The following is a 19,269-nucleotide window of genomic DNA, read 5'->3' as shown; positions in this document are numbered from 1 at the left end:
CCGCGGGGGCGGGAGCCACAACCTCCCCCCATGTCTGGACCCTGGCTCCATCCCACGACCTACCCCTGCCCCACTCCCTCACTGTGGGGGCCTCAGTCTGCCCCCCCCACACACACTCCTGCCCTCCCCCACACCTTTCCCACTCCATAGACTTACCTGCTGGGTAGTGTGTGTGTGTCATGGGGGGGGTGGTCTGGGCATGTGTGTGTGGTGTTGTGTGTGTGCCCCTCACTCCCAAGCTACAGCCCCAACCAGCTCTGATGCTGCCCCTCACTCCTGACCCACAGTACCCCACATCCTGCCAGGGCATGCAGGAACCCCCATCCCCAAGCTCCAAACACCACACACAGCCACAGCCCCCCACACCTTCACAAATTCCCACACCCACCCCCTACCCATACAAAGTACCTGCATAATTTTGCATAATTTCTGCAAAATTTGCATAATTTCTGAGTTTTTCTGCACACAATTTAGAGTTTTTAGCTGTGCTGTTAAAATCGCGATTAATTGCAACTAATTTTTTAAATAGCACAACTAATTGCAATCAAATTTTTTAATTCTTTTGACAGCCCTAACTTTTTTCTTTTTAAGAAAAGCCTTTTATAAAGTTGGAAAATAATGTAATGCTTGAATAGCTTATAATATTGTATCCTTTCCTAGTGCACATCAGTGCAACACAATTGGAAGCTCAATTGCAGGATCATAGAAAAGTAGCACTGGAAGGGACTTCAGGAGGTCATCTAGTCCAGTACCCTGCTCAAGGCAGGATCATTCTTAACTAAGCTATCCCCATGTCTATCTCTGGCTGTGTCATGCAAGGCAGAAGACACCTTAGGCCTCCTCTATACTACAGATGTACCAAAATCGCAATTTTGCAGAAATCGCAAAATGGGCATTGCCTATGTAATCTACGGAAGGGGGGGAAAAAACTTAACTGAAAATAAAATGCTGGCTCCCCAGATCGCTCTGCGGTACAGATGTGCAGCCTACCAAGGGGAAACAGGAGAGGGGCTGCCCACACAAAGGGCAGCCCAAGATGGCTACCACCCCCATCCCTCACTGCTAATCAGCTGAGAGGGCTGCCTGTCATGTGGCTCCACTCCTCTCCAGCAATTGGTGGTGAGGGGTGGGGATTCATGGCGGACAGCCCTCACAACTAATCAGTGGCGAGGGGCAGGGGCCGTATGATGGACAGTCCCCACAGCCAATCAGCATTGAGGGGTGGGGCCACCAGGGCCCCTTGGCTAATCAGAGGTGTGTGTGGGGGGGGGGTGTCCTTACTGTGATCAGCCTGTGGAAGTGGCAGCTGGCCCTGTGATCTCCCTGCAAAATTGGCTGGGCCCCTCCTCAAGTAAGGTAGACCCCCTACACATTACATATAACACACAATTACCAAGTTAATTGCACAATTAATTTAGACCAGCTACACATGCAAATTTACTATCGCACCTTAAAAAGGTCCTACCAGCTATAAAGTTATTGCTGGAAAATGGGTAATAACTAGGGCTGTGCGAAGCTTCAGTCTCTGATTCGATTTGGCAGAGATTCAGCCCAATTTGGTGGCCGAATCTCCAAATCCAAATCAAATCAGGAGACTCTTTAATCTCTCCAAATGGAATCGGAACTGTGTGAATCGATTTGGAATGATTCGGAGACTCTGACATAAAGGCAGCTTTAAATGTTTTTTCTACATACCTCAAGGTACCAGACAGCTCATCAATGCTGTGATGCTGGGGCGGATGGAGCATCCCACAGGAGCACAGCGGGGCTTCCCAGCATGCTCGGCAGCAGACCCAGAAGTGGACTGCAAGCACTTCCAGTCCACTTCTGGATCCACCAGGGATCGTGCAGGGGGGGCCCCTGGACCCCCCTCGGCTCGGCAACAGGTGCCTCCTGGGCCTGGGGAGGGGCACCCGGGGTCTCCCCACGGCTGATTGCTGAGCCGGATTGAATCACTGTTGCCAACTTCAGGCTGAATCTGAATCGAATACGGCCTGCTTCACACACCCCTAGTAATAACTTTATAGTTGGCTTTTATTCAGCTTTAATTTGCACATGTAGCAGGGTCTTGCCTTGTGGCTGGGAGCATTGTCAGCTGATGGGGCTCTCAGCCCCAGGGATGCATCAGGTGCAGCCAGGGATGGGAATCCCACAGGTGAGGGGACTCTAAGCCCTGGTAGAGCCCCATGGCTGGGAGGGAGAGTCCTGCAGCTGGCAGGCCTCTCCCTGTCCGCAGTGCCTCATAGCTGTAGACTCTGGGTCCCAGCAGCCACAGGGTATGGCCACAGCTGTGAGTCCAGTCAGCTATAGGGCTTAGCTGAAAGGATTTTAAATAGAGAGGAGTTTAAATACAAAGGAAAAAGGATGGGTGGGTGGGGGTACTGCTAAGAGGCAAAAAGTGGGCTGGAAAGGTCAATAGAGATAAATAAAGCAGTAAATATGAGGGACATAGGAATAAACAGGAGTTGAGATAAAACAGGTAATGTGATAGGAACCCATAGTCTGTGGAGACTGTTTAACACAATTCAGTCTGGACACCAATTTGACATCAATTCCAGAAACAGGCAAACAAAAGCCTGTGGCATCTGGACTCAGAGCATCCATCTTATAACTAAATAACTTTAAAAATCAACATGAACATGAAATTACAGAACAAAAAATCATCCACTGCTCCATCTCAGTGTCCTCAAGACTGCTTTGTCTTCTGCCATTAGGGATTTCAACCCCCTGAAGTAGGGCCAGAGACCTGGGTACCCTGTCTCCCATTCCTCAGCCTCTTCCACCTCCTGTGTCTACATGAGCTCGTGTGCCAAGTTTGAGGCGTCCATAGTTTCTAGGTGAAAACGAGGTGAATCATGGATGCTGTTCTGGGTGAGCAGACAGCCCCACCGGCTCCTCACCTGGCAAAGGAGGCGGGTGTTGTTTCAAAGTCTGACTCCTGTTGTTCTGGCTCTCCAGGGCTTATCAGAGGAGGTTACTGAAGCCTGCCAGTACAAAGGCTAAAGAGACGCTCACACCTTAAAAGTCTCAACCTCTGGCTTGGAAGTTAAAACTAAGTACACAGTTAACTTGCTAGTAATCTTCCAAAACCCTTCTGAAACTGTCACAGCTGCTTGTTTCCTTGCCTTGGAGATCCAAAGATTATCATCTTGGAGGCTGTCCAAATGGGATACTGGACTTTGTGAAACTATGCCATGAAACTGCCATGCTGGAGCAGTTCCCTTTGATTGGGCCCAGTCCACCACTGCTGAGGAAACCTCCCTACCTTCCTTGCAGGATTTTTTTAGAAGGGACATCTGCAAGGTGGCTACATGGACCCGAGTACATACATTTCACAATATGTTTGTGATCGAAGAAGCCTGTATGGCAAATGCCATGTTGGGTAAGTCAGTCCTGTTGCTGTTTGCCTAGGAGGGACTCTGTGACCTGCCTCCTGAGTATACACAAGTATATACTATGTAGGGGATGGGTACTGCTTAGGAAATGCCCACAGCACATATGTACATATGGACATTTACTCAAAGGAGAAAGAGAAGGTACCAGTAACTGGAGTTCTTCTGCATTGCCCACATCCTGCCCTCTTTCCCCTATTCCTTGAAGATGCACACAGGTTAAAAACTGCAGTTGACAAGAAATGCAGAAGCAGAAAATGTATACTCATCCCCTGGCATGGGAGCCTGAAAAGGGGCAAAGCTACTACGCACCCAGTGGATTTTGCTACAGCAAAATGTCTCGTCAAAAGGTTCATGATGTGCACACATTTACAGTGCAAATGGGCATAAAGGTAATGCATCTCAATGAACTCAATATCAGTAATTTCTCTGTTATTTTAAACTGCTATTCAGATGATGGCAGTGTACAGTAAGAACAAGGATTTCACACAGATTTTGTTTGAATTTGTGTTATATGTTCACCATTCTAATGGAAGATAATTACATTTAAAAAAAATCCTTACCACTCATAGTCATTAAGATCTTATAACACTTTACAAAACAAGGAAATAGTGGCCATGAAAAAGATGCAGTTATTTCTAGTGCCTTTAAATTTCCCATAATTGCACTCTGCTTATATAAATTGTTGAACATAGGAATGGAAAACAATTGAAACAATGTGTAGGATTGTTCTTTGTCTTTAATCATGACTATATTTCACTTCAATTAACTGGAAAGCTTTGGGATCCTTCTGCTTAAATGATGCAACAATTTATTAAAGCAAGATCATCATGCAGTGACCACGCAAACATTTTTTTTTCTAGATTACATACAATTGTGAGAATCATAAAAATGATTGTGAAGAGTAGACCTAAAACCCTGATTAGCACAGCACACAAACATATCTTTAAGTTCAATGGGTTTAAATATGTGCTTGTGCTTTCTTGACTCATGACCTGAAAAATCTATCCACTCAAGTAAATCAGTCCATCATCATCATGAGATTATTACTGAGTGCGCCACGAGTAGAGTTGAAGCTACTGTAGTATCTGCACTTTTCATTTATGAGTACCATCTAACATTCGGGGTTTGTTCTCTCTCTCTCTCTCTCTCCTTCTCAGGGAGAGAATTGTGGGTAGGTGCATTTGGTTCTTCAGTGTACCTATTGCTCCAAATGTGTGCGTGCTGTGGAATATAAAAAAAGATACATAGCTTGGAGAGGAAATTGGCGGGGTTTGTGATGGTCCTTAGTTCCTGAGGAGGTTCATTTCACAACTGTAGACCAGCCTTGAGGAAATTCTGTTGGGTTTCCACACAAAAACAGGCTCAAACCAATCACCAAACTTTGCTGAAATACAAACTGGTGATAGCGTGGGAACCAACAAAGGGTTGTTTGTTTGTTTTTAACATAAGATAGATCATTATCACACTCTCTCACCCTGAAGATCATTTTTTAGCAGATGAGTTTCCCTTCATCAAAATTCCCCAGCAATACATTTTGTTTAAATATTTTCATGCATATTACTGTACATTATATCTCTTCATAACTTAGAATTTGAATTTGGAATAATTTGGAATTTGAACAATCAACTAGATTGCATTGGAAAATATGTAGTGCGATTAGATCCCAAATGTGTACCGGTTTATGTTATTACTGAGATTTCTGCTTTAAAGAGTCTAATGAGATGAAAGTTGCCATTTATTTGAGGGTTCTTTGGAGAGAACAAAGAATGAGTGCATGTTGCCACAAATGATTCATGAATAAAAAATAACCCGATAACATTTCTATATTTGCAAATATTGATATTCAACAGCTACAGATTGTAGCTTTCAAATCTCTGTACTATGTTGAAGACCATTAAAACTGCATCTACTAGAATCAGACAAAGTTTTCAGTTAGGAAAGGCATGAAGAGCAATGACATTTTAGCTTTATTAGATTCTTGTGGAGGCACAATACAACTTTGTTGCCTTATCTGACCCAAGATTTAAATATAGCATTTAAATTCCATTTTTCTGAATATATTAATGCAGAGAAGTCTGGAAAGATGATGCAAAAAAAGTGTGATGAGCAAGTGTCAGGGTTACCAGAGATTAATAACCAGTCTTATGACAAAGGCAAATATCTGGGAATTGTGTGTGGGAAACATAATTCTCACTGACCAAGCAAATATCCTCTTTTCTCTTTAAACTCATTTTCTTGCAATAGCTTTGTGCTCTGGCTACACAAATACCATATTTATGCGACTCCAAGACAACTTTTAATTTAAGATAACCCCCCTTGTTGACTTAGAGATGTTTTTTTAAGGCCTGTTTTTTGGTAATTGGCTTACAGGTATAGATATATACATTATAAGGGGTCAAGATGGGCAGCAGGGATTAAATGGATTTCTAAAGAGCTTGGGAGATGCGCACGCAGCTTCTCATAGCCCTGGAAGTAGACGGGCTGTCTAGCGCAACAAAGCCAATGGATGGACACAGCCTGAGAATGAAGTGGGGCATACCGTAACACGAGATCACAGCCTTCAAGGCAGACAGGCTATCTAACACAACAAGACCAACAAGGTCATAGTCTAGAAAACAGCCTGGGAACCAAACGAAGTGTGGACCATACTGTCCCATAATGCAAGATAAGTGACACCAGCAACAAGGCCTCAGAAAACGGGGGCCTAAGTCCCGGTTTGTGGGGAACAGACCAAATTAGGACAAGGCCCAGAAGGCTATTTGGATGCGTGACCACAGAGAGACAACCAACCAGAGATAGCCACAGATGAAGTCATCAGGAGTCATCATGAGGGAAGAAGAATACAAAAGCAGAGACCTGAGATTAACAAAGGGTCCCTCCAGTTCTTCCCTTTGTCTTGTCTGTCCCTCTCTGTGCCTCTCTGTTTTGTTTCCTGTGAGGGTTCCCCATCCCTGTCCCCTGGGAAGGGTCCCCAAGGCTGCCATGGACAGAGAGCATACCAGCAGCCCATCTCATTCACCCTACTGGAGCGGGGCTGTGGGCCTCAGCATCCCACCTCCAGACTGCTGACACCTAAGAGAGAACCTCAGAGTGGAGCCTGCATCCTGACCAGGTGTACCTTGACTCTGACAGCCCTAGGATTGGTAGATATAGAATTGTTTGATTGTTTATATTGTTGCTTTTCTGTTCTTACTCTGTATCAGTAAATTCACTTATTATCGACTGGCAGGGGTTGTGGTCGTTCTGAGGGTTGTGCTCACCCGAAACAAAGGTATAAGTACTGGGTCCAAATCCAGTGTCAACACCCCCCAATAATTAGATTCTATACAAGGAAAATGTATACATTTATTATGATTTTCCAAGTATAGAATCTAATTATTGGAGATTTGTTTAGATTTGTCCCCACGCCCCACTTCTGCAAGGGAGCAGGCAAGAGGGGGCAGGTGAGGGATGATTAAGTGGCCAGAACCTTGCCCCTGACTGTCTGTCCCCTGACTACCACTTGCTCCCCTGCTGCCTGTCCCCCTGCTACTTGCCTTTCTATGCCTGCACCCCCTAATGCCTGCCCCCTGTCTGGCTTGAACCCTGCTTCAGCCTGGGGCACAAAGCATATGTTTGCTCCAGCCCCAGCCTGACCCAATAGCAGTAGAGGTGTTGACAGCAGCTCTGGCCCAGGTTCAGGGGCCCAGGTGGGATTCAGAGGTAGAGGGAAGGCAGTAGCTGCAGCTCTGATCCCGACTCGTGGTCAGCATCAGGATCAGAGCCAGAGCCACAGCAGCCTCCTGTCTCTTTAGCACCTCATACTCAAATCCGAGATAAGGGGCTTTTGCCCCCATGTTAAATCCTAGTGTCTTGGATTTGAATAAATATAGTAATCTGGTCCCTAATTGGATCATCTTTTAACTGTCTTAGTCCATACAATCTATTTTATTGTATCATAATATCAATAATCTCATCTTCAGCTGGTCTTGGAGGTTTTTTTAAGTTGTTTTCCCAGCTGACATGCTTTCATGTACTCAAGGATTCTTGAAATTATTGACTGTCTTTGGCCATTCACTCTTAAAGGAACTGTATCATAATCCTGAGTGCTTCTGGAACTGTTACTCTAAACAGCACGGAAAATTGCACATGCTCTGATTTCTTCAAAAGATTCGTTCCAGCCAGGAGCAGTGTTGGCAAGCGCTGTATTCGCTTTTCAGTTCTCTGCATAATTCTCTTCCAGGCATGGAAATTCAGGTCATTTGTTGTCCAAAAATAGTGTCCTTCTCACACTGTGTAATCAAGGTGCAACACACAGATGTTCCAGGTGAGCTTTTATTTCCTGGTCCTGACCTGATGTGTGCCAACAGTGTGCATGGCAGGAAGTTAGGATCCACTCACTTGAAAATGAGCACAGTACTGACTCAACAAGTCAGGACGTGAGGAAGGGATTTGCTACGTAGCAGACCTTTGTGCAGGAGACCCAGAGAAATGGGAAGGGGATGAGAAGATAATAATGACTAGCTGTGAGGTTGGCATCACTGGTAGAAGGGGGAGGAGAGTGGAAATGATCAATGAAACCATGAAATAAACATAATTATATGTTAAATGTAAAGCATGTCTTTCAGGCATTAAGATTAGATGACTTCAAAATACTCTGCCCCTTTGACTATCAGCCATGACAGCATAATTGCTGAGGCTAGGTGGCCTTTGTGCCTTTGCTGTAAGTGCACTGCACTGGTGCAGGAGCCCAAGGCTGCTATTTAAGGTCAGAATTCTCTAGTTCTGAAGTATATTTCTGAGATTGTTCCCTAATTAAAATCTTGCCCTCCTCAACTCAGAGGTTCTGAAGCCCTTGGATTTGGGGTTATCTTCTGAGAGAAGAGGCACTGCTGATTCTCTTGAGCTGTCAGTGTGCTCCCTTTTGGACGGTGGAAGGCCCAGTGATTTGGTTTTACCCAGGGACATGCTCACAGGGACTTCAGGGCACAAGTTAATAGAATTCAGCCTCTAAACTAACGGCAGGATTAAGGTGATATGGACACAGTAAAATTGTCTTTACCAGTTCCAGGAGTCAGGGGTGTGGACAGGCTGCCAAGCTCCCAGCTGGCCCTGAATACTGGAGTGGACATGTCAGTAGCCTAACAGCATGCAGCTGGTTCCAGTTAGCTGCATGGACACCATTGCCTGCATCAAAGCTTGTGACTCTAGTTCAGACCCTTGTTTTCTGACCTGTGATTCTTCAATATCAAACCCTGACCATCCATGTCCCTATGATACCCCTGATCCCTAGAGGCGGCTTGTCCCTGTGGCTTATTTCTGAATAGCAGTCCTTGTTGTTGCTGGAAAGGATTGGATTCCATCAAAGGACTGGCATTTAACGCACTTTCTCAAGTAAGAAAGTTCTGGGCTCATCTAATAGGTCTTCACCCAATTGGTATTGCTGTTGCAGGACCCCTACAAGATTGTAACCAAGCCTCCTTCCCAAGTACACAGGCTGATGACAGAGAGAGATTCTAAGTGAGGGATTAGATATATTTTTCTGTAACAAAGTATAATTACCACCAGTGGAGTGCACTTACTGCTAATCATTTTGCTAAATGGTGTTGCTTCCCTCAGTTACACTAATGAGAGAACTTGTTTACATAATAAAACAAATTCTCTAGGCTCCTTCTCTTTGAAGGCAACACGGATCTGGAGCAAAGAGCCATTGAGAGGTGGCAGCAGACCTGCTTGTGACTGCTGCTGACCAGCTATGCCACCCCAAGGAACCTTCTTCACCTCTCTGCCTGGTTTCCCCTTGTACCTTTTTTCTGTTTTGATTATTTGAATTGCCAGTGTTGTTGAGGCAGGAAATGAATCACTTAGTATGTATTTGCAAAATCTCCAGGTGATCCTATAACGCACACTAATAATCACAATTTAAAATGCATGCAGTGGAAGGGGAGTGGGTTTTTACTGAGGATGCTAGTTAAAGTCACAATTCTCATTTCAAAAAAGAGTTGGAATCATGTCACTTACGGAAGGCACTTGGCACCGTGTATTTCATTTTTCATGGGATTTTAATTGTTTTTATTGCATATTTCATGAGAGGAGTCTGGAATCCCATGACAGATAGGAACTTAATAAATATACATGTTGATGATCATTATCATCACAGGCTGAAGGAGAAATCCTCTGGTTTCTGAAGGCAGAAGTATAACATCTTGATTACATGAATGAAACTCTCCTAATCCCAGAATGAATTCAGAACTTATTTTTATGCGGTCTCTTGCTGTGCCGGTTTGACTTAAAGAGGACCTTGACATGCTTCAAAGTAACTCAGATTCCTGCCAGGTGATTCCAAAAAGCTTCTAGAAACTTGTTGCCTTTCATCCAGTTCTTCTAGAACAGGTGACTGCAGGCAATGACAAAAATCCTTGAAACAAGAAGAAAATAGCTTAATATTGTCTTCAAATCTGTTAACATTGTACCAAATATTTGCATTACAAATGTCTCTTCAGGTTAAAAAAAAAATGTTAGAATAATAACACATCTTTTTTTTCTGCAGAGATACCTGGTCATTCCAGTATGTGAGTTAAGACTAAATTACAAATGATGTCTTTGCATATTACAAAGTTCACCTTACCAACTTCTGGTGGTGCAGAAACCAGTACCATTACAATTGAGTGCTACAAGTTCATGCCAGGCCTGCTAAATTTACTCTGCTAGTAATACCTCACAGGTTCTTGAAAGTGTTCCCTTCAGAATTCTAGTTTCTCAAAGCTGTTTGTAAGTGATGCAGCAATGGCCTGGTTTTCAGAATGGCTGGGCTCCCACAAATCACATTGAAATTCGTAACTCCTGCAAATGGCTCAGCACCATGATTGTCCCAGTTCAAAGACTCTTGAACCTGACCCCACGCTAGTTTTGGTGTTGGGAATAGGAAGAAACCAAGTAATGATGTTTCAAAGAAAATAAAACTTGAAGGAAAGACCTGGCTTTGCTGTGCTGCTTTTGTGAATGCTACTTTTAAACTGTTTCAATCAACCTTAATTTTTACAAGTTCATTAATGTGCTTTAGGTAATGTGCATTAAATCTAGTACCTCTATTGTGAGGTACTATAAAAATGCACATTACCCTATTCTAATGTGCACTAGCTTAAGAGCAGAGGCTCCTCTACATGTATGCAGAGCCTGCTCCAATGCACTGGAAACCCAGCATGTTGGAGTTGACTCGATTAAACGAGTCTGCTGGAGACTGAAAACTGATGCGTTCCAGCAGCTTTCCACATCACGTGTATCAGCATCGCCACATGATTCCATGCTGAAAAAATGGCAGTGGGGTGCTTTGAATTAAAACATGTTTGATGAGCTTTAGTTCAAAGCGCTCCAGTGCCACTTTTTCAGTGTAGGGACGTACTGTGATACTGATGCACATGACATGCAGGTGCTTTTAATTAGCACAGCTCACTAATTAAAGCACCCAGTGCCGCGTCCCACACCACATGTAAAAATTCCCATGGATTTTTTGTGGTGCTTTAATGTACATTAAAATAGGCTAATGTGCATTAAAGCACATGTGTAGATGTGCCCGCATGCCTCACTGAAAAACTGGCAGCTCCTAGAGTAGTGTCAGTGTTCCAGGTTCATATTTGCATAAATTATTGTTGCTGAAACAGGCTCAGGAAACACTGTCTCTGTTGACAGCAACAATTACTTTCAGTGTTACTTTTCTGCACTTTGTGGGGCCTGCAAAATATTTTGTATCACTCAAAACTAACCAACCTCACCATGCTTCAGCCATTTTTTTTTCCTTTTCAAGAAACTGATTTAGAGAACCAAAGCTAGGAAACTGACCAAGTAACTGCAAAATTCAATGGTGCCAACCCATGGAAACGACATGGGCAGCTGTTGTGTGTGGCACTCAAATCCTAGATGCTCAGTAAAAGGAAGCACTGAAACTGAGGGAGGGGGCTGAGCATCCAACGGTGCAGAGCACAGCAAAGTAAGATACTGCTGGCAAGAGGAAGTATTACCACCAAGACCCAGTTAATTCCTCCCTGGATTTACAGCTACTACCAAACTCAAGGCTTTGGATCCTTGATTGCCACATAAAACTACCAGGGAAAATTAACCTGATACTTGGCATGACACCTCTCTCAGCAGTATCCTGCCCTGGCTCTCCTCTGTGCAGCTGGAGGCTGGAGCACAAACCTTATCAGGTGTGTAGGAGGACAGGAATCATAGCAGGACGTGGTGAGTGGGAGGGGCTTAACTTGTGACATGTCTGCCATGACCCTGTTGCAGGAAAGCGTCTCTAGGCTTTTGTGAATTTTATACCACACACCGGTCTGGCTGGGTTCACAACTCTGTCAGCCTCTTTGAGATGGTTTAAGTGCAGAATTAAAACCAGAGCCGTTCTTGCAGTACTTGCACAAGAGCTTAGTCAGAAACCTGGACTGCTGCTCTGGCTAGTTGGCAGCACACGGGGTAATAGCATCTTTTAGCTCTATTTGGCTATGTTAGGTTGTATGGATTTCAGAGCAGCCTGCATGCAGCCAGTTGTATTTCTATTAGCAAGTAGCTTCCAGTGCACAGAGATTGAATAAAACTGAAGAGGAGGAGCAAGCAGACACTAGGAATTGTGAAACTAAATCGGAGGATGACCTACATGGCCCAGATACATTAAGAGAGTTTCAATCATGTAACCAGTCTTAATTATATGATTGAAGCTCTCCTAATCCCAGAATGAATTCATGAGCCCAGATACATGGACATTTCCTGTCCCCGTACTGCAAATTTAGTAAGAGCACATTTCAAAGCACCACACATACCCTTACTCCATGCCCTCAGCTGTACAGATGAGCATGGTTTCAATCTGCATATAAACATGTGGAATAAGGGGTTGTGTGTACAGGGGCATGGGAGTCGGGTTGGGCAGCAATGTGTGTGGCAAGCCTGCAGTGTAGGTATGTTCAATGTCAATCTGAAAGATTAGAGGTCTCTCAGCAGTCATTTAGAGTATACATGTGCAAAACCTGATTTAAACTTTGAAAGATCACGTTTGTCGTTCTCAATGTACCAGCATTCTCTTAAGCAGGTGTCTCAAGCTGGTTCTCTGAAATTTTCTTAGAATGTGCTACTATTACCAGGCAGTATATTATCTGTATTATCTTGTTGCCACCAAGGACTTTCTTTTGCTCTGTTCCCTATTTGTGAGGCTTCTCCATATATTAGTAAATTCTTTACCAGTTACACAGAGATTATGCAGGGTCTCAAACTGCAACTCTTGCTGCTGGTCTGCTCTGCTGGTTCTCTCTGCAGAGCTAAGCTTTCTGAGCAAAGGAGAGTCAGGTTGTTCCAGGCAAGTTTGCTAGGTAAGGTCCACTTGGAAGAAGAGTAGTATGAGAGAGAAGACAGATTAAGAGACCCAGGGAAATGGCTGAAGGTCATCACAATGCCAGAGCCACTGTCACTACCTCTGCTTGCACCTGTGAAGTTTCTGTCCAGGCAGGACCGCTCACCACTGAGGCTTCCACCCAGGTCTAGGTTTGGGCTATGACGACTGCGGCTGCAGGTTCCTTCCAGTGACGGCCAGGTGGGGGAGTGCCTGTGGTGTGAGTGGAGCCTCCTGGTGGTGTCTTACAGGGAACAGACAAAAGAACTACAAGAGGAGGTGGCAAGGCTCCAAAGCATCCTCCACCATGAGGCATTCATTGATTCAATGCTGGAGGAGACCTCTGGGACTGAAATGCCAGATGCAGTGCTAGAAAAGAGAGAAGACACGGATAGCCAAGACTGTGGAAGCTGGAGGTTTGTAACTTTTGGCAGAAAGCAGAGATCTTTACCTCCACCTGCAGTGGTTCATCTGGAGAACAGAGATGCAGCCCCAGCAGCAGAGAGGGAGGAGCACGTTTCATTGGTGGAGGAAGACAGGCTAGGCTTCACCAAAGTGGGAAGGATTGAAACAACCACCACCAAGAAGTGGTGACAGGTGGTGGTGGTTGTAGACTCCCTTCTGTGGGGAATGGAGGGAGCAATCTGCCAACCTGACCCAATGTCTCGGGAGATCTGCTGCTTGCCCAGAGCCTGGATCCGAGATGTCATGGAGGGACTACCGAGGGTCATCTGGCCTTTTGATACAGCACTAGAGAAGAGAGTCAGCACAAGAAGAAGAGAATGCCCCATGCTGCTCATACATGTAGGCATCAGTGATACTGCCAGGGGAGACAATGAGCATATCAAAAGTGACTACAGGGCTTGGGGTGCAAGGGTAAGGGGTTCTGGGGCTCAGGTTGTGTTCTTGTCAATCCTTGTGGTCAAGGAAAAGGCCCTGGGCAGGAGCAGGTGCATCCTGCAGATCAACACCTGACTGCAGAGGTGGAGTCACCAGCAAGGCTTTGGTTTCTTTGACCATGGGATGTTCTTCCAAGAAGAAGGATTGCTGGGAAGAGATGGGATCCACCTGACCAAGAGAGGGAAGAGCATCTTCACAGACGGGCTCACTAACCTAGTGAGGAGGGCTTTAAACTAGGTTCACCGGGGGATGGAGACTAAGCCCTGAGGTAAGTGGGGAAGCAGGAGACCTTGAGGAAGAGCAAGCAGGAGGGGACAACAGGGAAGGTGCTCTCATACTTCCTAAGAAATCAGGGCAAGCGACTAGTTATCTCAGGTGCCTGTATACAAATGCACAGAGCCTGGGAAATGAGCAGGAAGAATTGGAAGTCCTTCCACAGTCACAGATCTATGATGCGATTGGAATAATAGAGACTTGGTGGGATAGCTCACATGACTGGAGCAGTGTCATGGATGGATACAAACTGTTCAGAAAGGACAGGCAGGGGAGAAGTGGAGGAGGAGCTGCACTTCATGTAAAAGAGCCTTATGATTGCTCAGAGCTCCAGTATGAAGATAGAGATAGACCTGTTGAGATTCTCCAGGTTAGGGTCAGAGGGGAGAGCAACAAGGGTGATGTTGTGGTGGGGGTCTGCTATAGACCATCAGACCAGAAGGAAGTGGGGGATGAGGGTTTCTTCAAACACCTAGTGGAAGTTTCCCGATCACAGGCCCTGGTTCTCATGGAGGACTTTAATCACCCTTTCATCTACTGGGAGGGCAATACAGCAGTGTGCAGGTAATCCAGGAAGTTTTGGGAGAGCGCTGGGGACAACTTCAAGGAAGTGCTGGAGCAGCCAACTGGGAGCCATGCTTTTCTTGACCTGCTGCTCACAAGCAGGGAAGAATTGGTGGGGAATGTAGTAATGGATGATAACTTGGGTAACAGTGACCACAAGATGACTGAGTTCAGGATCCTGAGGAAAGGATGGATGGAGAGCAACAGAGTAAGGACCTTGGATTTCAAAAAAGTAGACTTCAATTCACTCAGGGAACTCATGGGTAGGATCCCCTGGTAAGCCAGACTGAGGGGGAGAGGCGTCCAGGAGAGCTGGATGTACTGTAAAGAAGCCTTACTGAGAGTGCCGGAACAAACCATCCCAATGCGCAGGAAGGACTAGCAAGTATGTCAGAAGACCAGCTTGACTTAGGAGAGAACTCATCAGAAAACTAAATCACAAAAAGGAAGTTTATAAGAAGTGGAAATTTGGACAAATAATTAGGGAAGAATATAAGAACATTGGTTGGGCATGCAGAGATGAGGTCAGGAAGGCTGAAGTGCAATTGGAGTTGCAGCTAGCAAGGGATGTGAAGGGTAACAAGGATTGCTACAACTATTTCAGTAGCAATAGGAGGATCAGGGAAAGTGTGGATCCCTTACTGAATGGGGGAGGCAACAGAGGATGCAAAAAAGGCTAAAGTTCTCAATGCCCTTTTTGCCTTGGTTTTCACAGGCAGGGTCAGCTCCTGGACTATTTCACTGGGCAGCACAGTTAGGGGAGGAGGTGAGCAGCCCTCAGTAGTGAAAGAACAGGTTAGGGACTACCTAGGAAAACTGGACGTATACAAGTCCATGGGGCTGGATGGGATGCACCTGAGGGTGCTGAGGGATTTGGCTGATGTGGTTGCAGAGCCATTGGCCATCAGCTCTGAAAACTCTTGATGTTTAGGAGAGGTCCCGGATGATTGGAAAAGGGCACGCATAGTGCCTATATTTAAGAAAGGAAAAAACAAGGATCCAGGGAACTATTGACCAGTCAGCCTCACCTCAGTCCCTGGAAAAAATCATGGAGCAGATCCTTAATGAATCTATTTCTAAGCATTTGGAGGAGAAGGTGATTAGGAACAGTCAGCATGGATTCACCAGGAGCAAGACATGCCTGCCCAACCTGATTGCCTTCTATGATGAGATGACCAGTTCTGTGGATGCGGGGAGACTGGTGGATATGGCATACCTTGATTTTAGCGAGGCTTTTGATACCATTTCCCACAACATTCTTGCAGGGAAGCTAAGTATGTATGGGCTGTAAAGTGGATAGAAAACTGGCTGGAGTATCAGGCTCAGAGAGTAGTTAACCAGTGGCTCGACACCTAGTTGGCAGCTGGTATCAAGTGGAGTGCCCCACGAATCAGTCCTGGGACTGGTTTTGTTCAAAGTCTTCATCAACAACCTGGAAGATGGTATAGAGTGCACCCTCAGCAAGTTTGCAGATGACACCAAACTGAGCGGGTAGTGGATATGCTGGAGGGTAGGGCTAGGATTCAGAGTGACCTAGACAATTTGGAGGATTGGGCCAAAAGGAATCTCATGAGGTTCAACAAGGACAAGTGCAAAGTCCTGCACTTAGGACAGAGCAATCCCATGCACTGGTACAGGCTGGGGGCTGACTGGCTGGGCAGCAGATCTGCAGAAAAGAACCTGTGGGTTACAGTGGACAATAATCTGAATATGAGCCAACAGTGTGCTCCTGTTGCCAAGAAGGCTAACGGTATAGTGGGATGCATTGGTAGGTGCGTTGCTACTGCTAGTAGGTCAAGGAAAGTGATTATTTCCCTCTGTTCAGCACTGATGAGGCCACATCTGGAGTACTGTGTTCAGTTTTGAGCCCCACACTACAGAAAGGATGTGGGCAAATTGGAGAGAGCCCAGTGGACAGCAACAAAAATAGTGAGGGGGTTGGGGGACATGACTTATGAGGAAATACTGTGGGAACAGGGCTTATTTAGTTTAGAGAAGAAGAGACTGAGAGGGGACTTAAAAGCAGCCTTCAACTACCTGAAGGGGGTGGGGTTCGAAAGAGGATAGAGTTAAACTATTCTCAGTGGTGGTAGATGACAGACCAAGGAGCAATGGTCTCAAGTAGCAGCAAGGGAAGTTTAGATTAGATATTAGGAAGAATTTTCTCACTAGGAGGGTAGTAAAACACTGGAACAGGTTACCCAGAGAGGCGGTGGAAGCTCCATCCTTGGAGGTTTTCAAAACCCAGCTAAACAAAGCTTTGGCTGGGATGATTTTGTTGGAGGTGGTCCTGCTTTGAGCAGGGGGTTGGACTAGATGACTTCCTGATTTCCCTTCCAACCTTGACTTTCTATGATTTATTCCCCATTTAGTATAGAATGTACACTATTTTCCAAGAGAAAGTTGATGTTTCAGTTCTGTGCAAAGCTGGTTGTAGCAACATAACCAAATCTGTAGCTGAAGGGGCTCCCAAGTTATGAGAATCCACTAGTGTTAGTGTGATATTTACCAGCCATGGAGAATAACTGGTTTGGGGGTCAGCAGTGTTTGTTAATGATAATTGGATTGACAGTCTGTGGAATCAGGATATCTTGAGACTTGCCTACAAGGTGACCTGCTGTTCCTGGCAGCATTGTCCTCAGTGCTCTGTTCAGGTAGACTGCCTTGTAACTTAGAAATGTAGTTGCTTTTTGTGGTATTTTGGGTGGGCTAATTAGCACTAGTGAGTCATGAGACCAGTTAACCCACTCCTAAATTAATGAGTCTCCCTGTGGCACTGTGTGAACAGGGCTTTGTTGCTCCCTGTCTAGGAGACGGCCTGCATGGATAAGTGCAGGTTGCTTTAGGGTACCACTGTTGAGCCCAGGAAGTTTACAATACGAGCATATCCTCAATGTTTGCAGTTCTGACAGACTGTGTAGGATGTCTTCCAGGCATAGGAGCATCCACCAACCAACTCTCCCTGACTTCTGAGGCACTCAAACCGTGGATGTATAGCTTCCTTGTCTATAATGTGGTTGTCTACACAACACACTGACTGCACAGCAGCCTGGTACTACTATGCAGTAGCGTTGCATGGCAAAAATGGTACTACTGCACAGTAGTATTAGGCTATGGTGCAGTAGCATCACAAAAAAGCATTTGCCAGAGCTACTGCACAGTAACTTGGGTTACTGCACATTTATTTAGTACTTGTTTATAACAAGTACTAAATAAATGTGCGGTAAGCACTGTGTAGTAGTGTCTCGTATAGATGCAGCCAGTCAAAGGAATGTATTAGTGTGCGAAATGGGCCATATTTGATTCGGATTTGGCCCAAATTGGGGACAGTGATTTGATTTGTTGATTTGGATCACTGTTCTGATTTGATTCAGCCAAATCTGAATCTGAAGATTCGATGCAGATTCAGAGAATCAGCAATTTGGCCATAGACACAGCTTTAAATGTTTTTTCTACATACCTTAAGGGACCAGGCATGGCTTGTGAATGCTGTGATGGTGGGGTGGATGGAGAGTCTCACAGGAGCAGGGGGTCCCCCCCCCATGTGCTTGGCGGTGCAACCCCCCCATGTCCCCTGGCTTGGCAATCGGCTGCAGGGGGACCCCAGGTGCCCCTAAACCCAGGAGGCACCAATCACCAAGGTGGGGGAGAGGGGCACCTGTGTGCTCCGTGGCAGACCAGGAAGTGGACCAGAAGTGCTTCTGGTCCACATCCAGGTTTGCCGCCGCATGCGCTGGGACACGCCCCCCCACCCCCAGCTCCTGTGGGATGCTCCATTTGCCCCACCATCTCAGCATTCACAAGCTGCCTGGTACCTTGAGGTATGTAGAAAAAACATTTAAAGCTGTATCTATGACCAAATCACTGAATCTCTCCAAATCGATTTGGAGGGTTCTGATTTGATTCGGAGAGATTAAAGGGTCTCGATTCAGATTTGGAGATTCAGCTGCTGAATTGGTCCAAATCTCCACCGAATCGAATCAGCGACTGAAGCTTTGCAGAGCCCTAGAATTTATCTTTAGCTATTTTGGCTTTGGTTTCTGTCATCTGTCATAGGCACTGTGTTATGAAAGAAGTTGTTCTTCAGGACACACTTATGATGTTAACAAGGCCAGCAATCCATCCAACATAAGCCCTAATTCACCACATGTTCTTCTCCGGATCTTTGCAGTTAAACTATACTTTACAGTTTCCATCTGGAGCCCATGCTCTAAGATGACAAGTTCACAATAATCTGACATAAAAACAAGTGAATCACTTTATTTGTTTCATTTTTCTGAAGACTTATATTTTATATACTGCATTTTTCTTGTTTAGAAGCAACCAGTGAGAATGAACACTAATGCCTTTTCAAGGGAATCTCCATGCCTTCCAGACAGATGTTATCTGCTTCTTCACCTATATAGAGCAGCAGAAAATGTAACTCATTGGATTTTCCATTATGAGTACAACCAACAGATCCTTGACTCTCCTTGTCCAGTTTTGCCTCGACTCAACAGCTTCCTCATCCTCCTGGTTACTATGTTTGTTTTGAATATAACAAGTACCATATAATTTTTATTTTTCCTTCGTGTGCCTTTTTTCCTTCTTTAGTTTTGTGTACCTCTATTACTTCAGATTTTGTGAACACCTGTCCATGTTTCCAATATCCTAGGTTTGGACATTGACCCATGTTACACATACACGTTGTACATTTACAGTGACTTTGTTTTATACTTGATAAAGTAGTAATGCCATGCAGCAGGTATCTTTATTTTCCATTCAGATACAACAGTGGCA

This window comes from Alligator sinensis, unplaced genomic scaffold, assembly GCF_000455745.1.
Source record: "Alligator sinensis unplaced genomic scaffold, ASM45574v1 scaffold737_1, whole genome shotgun sequence".
NCBI lineage: Eukaryota > Metazoa > Chordata > Crocodylia > Alligatoridae > Alligator > Alligator sinensis.
The sequence above is the reverse complement of the archived record's forward strand: the minus strand, read 5'-3'. Positions refer to the sequence as shown.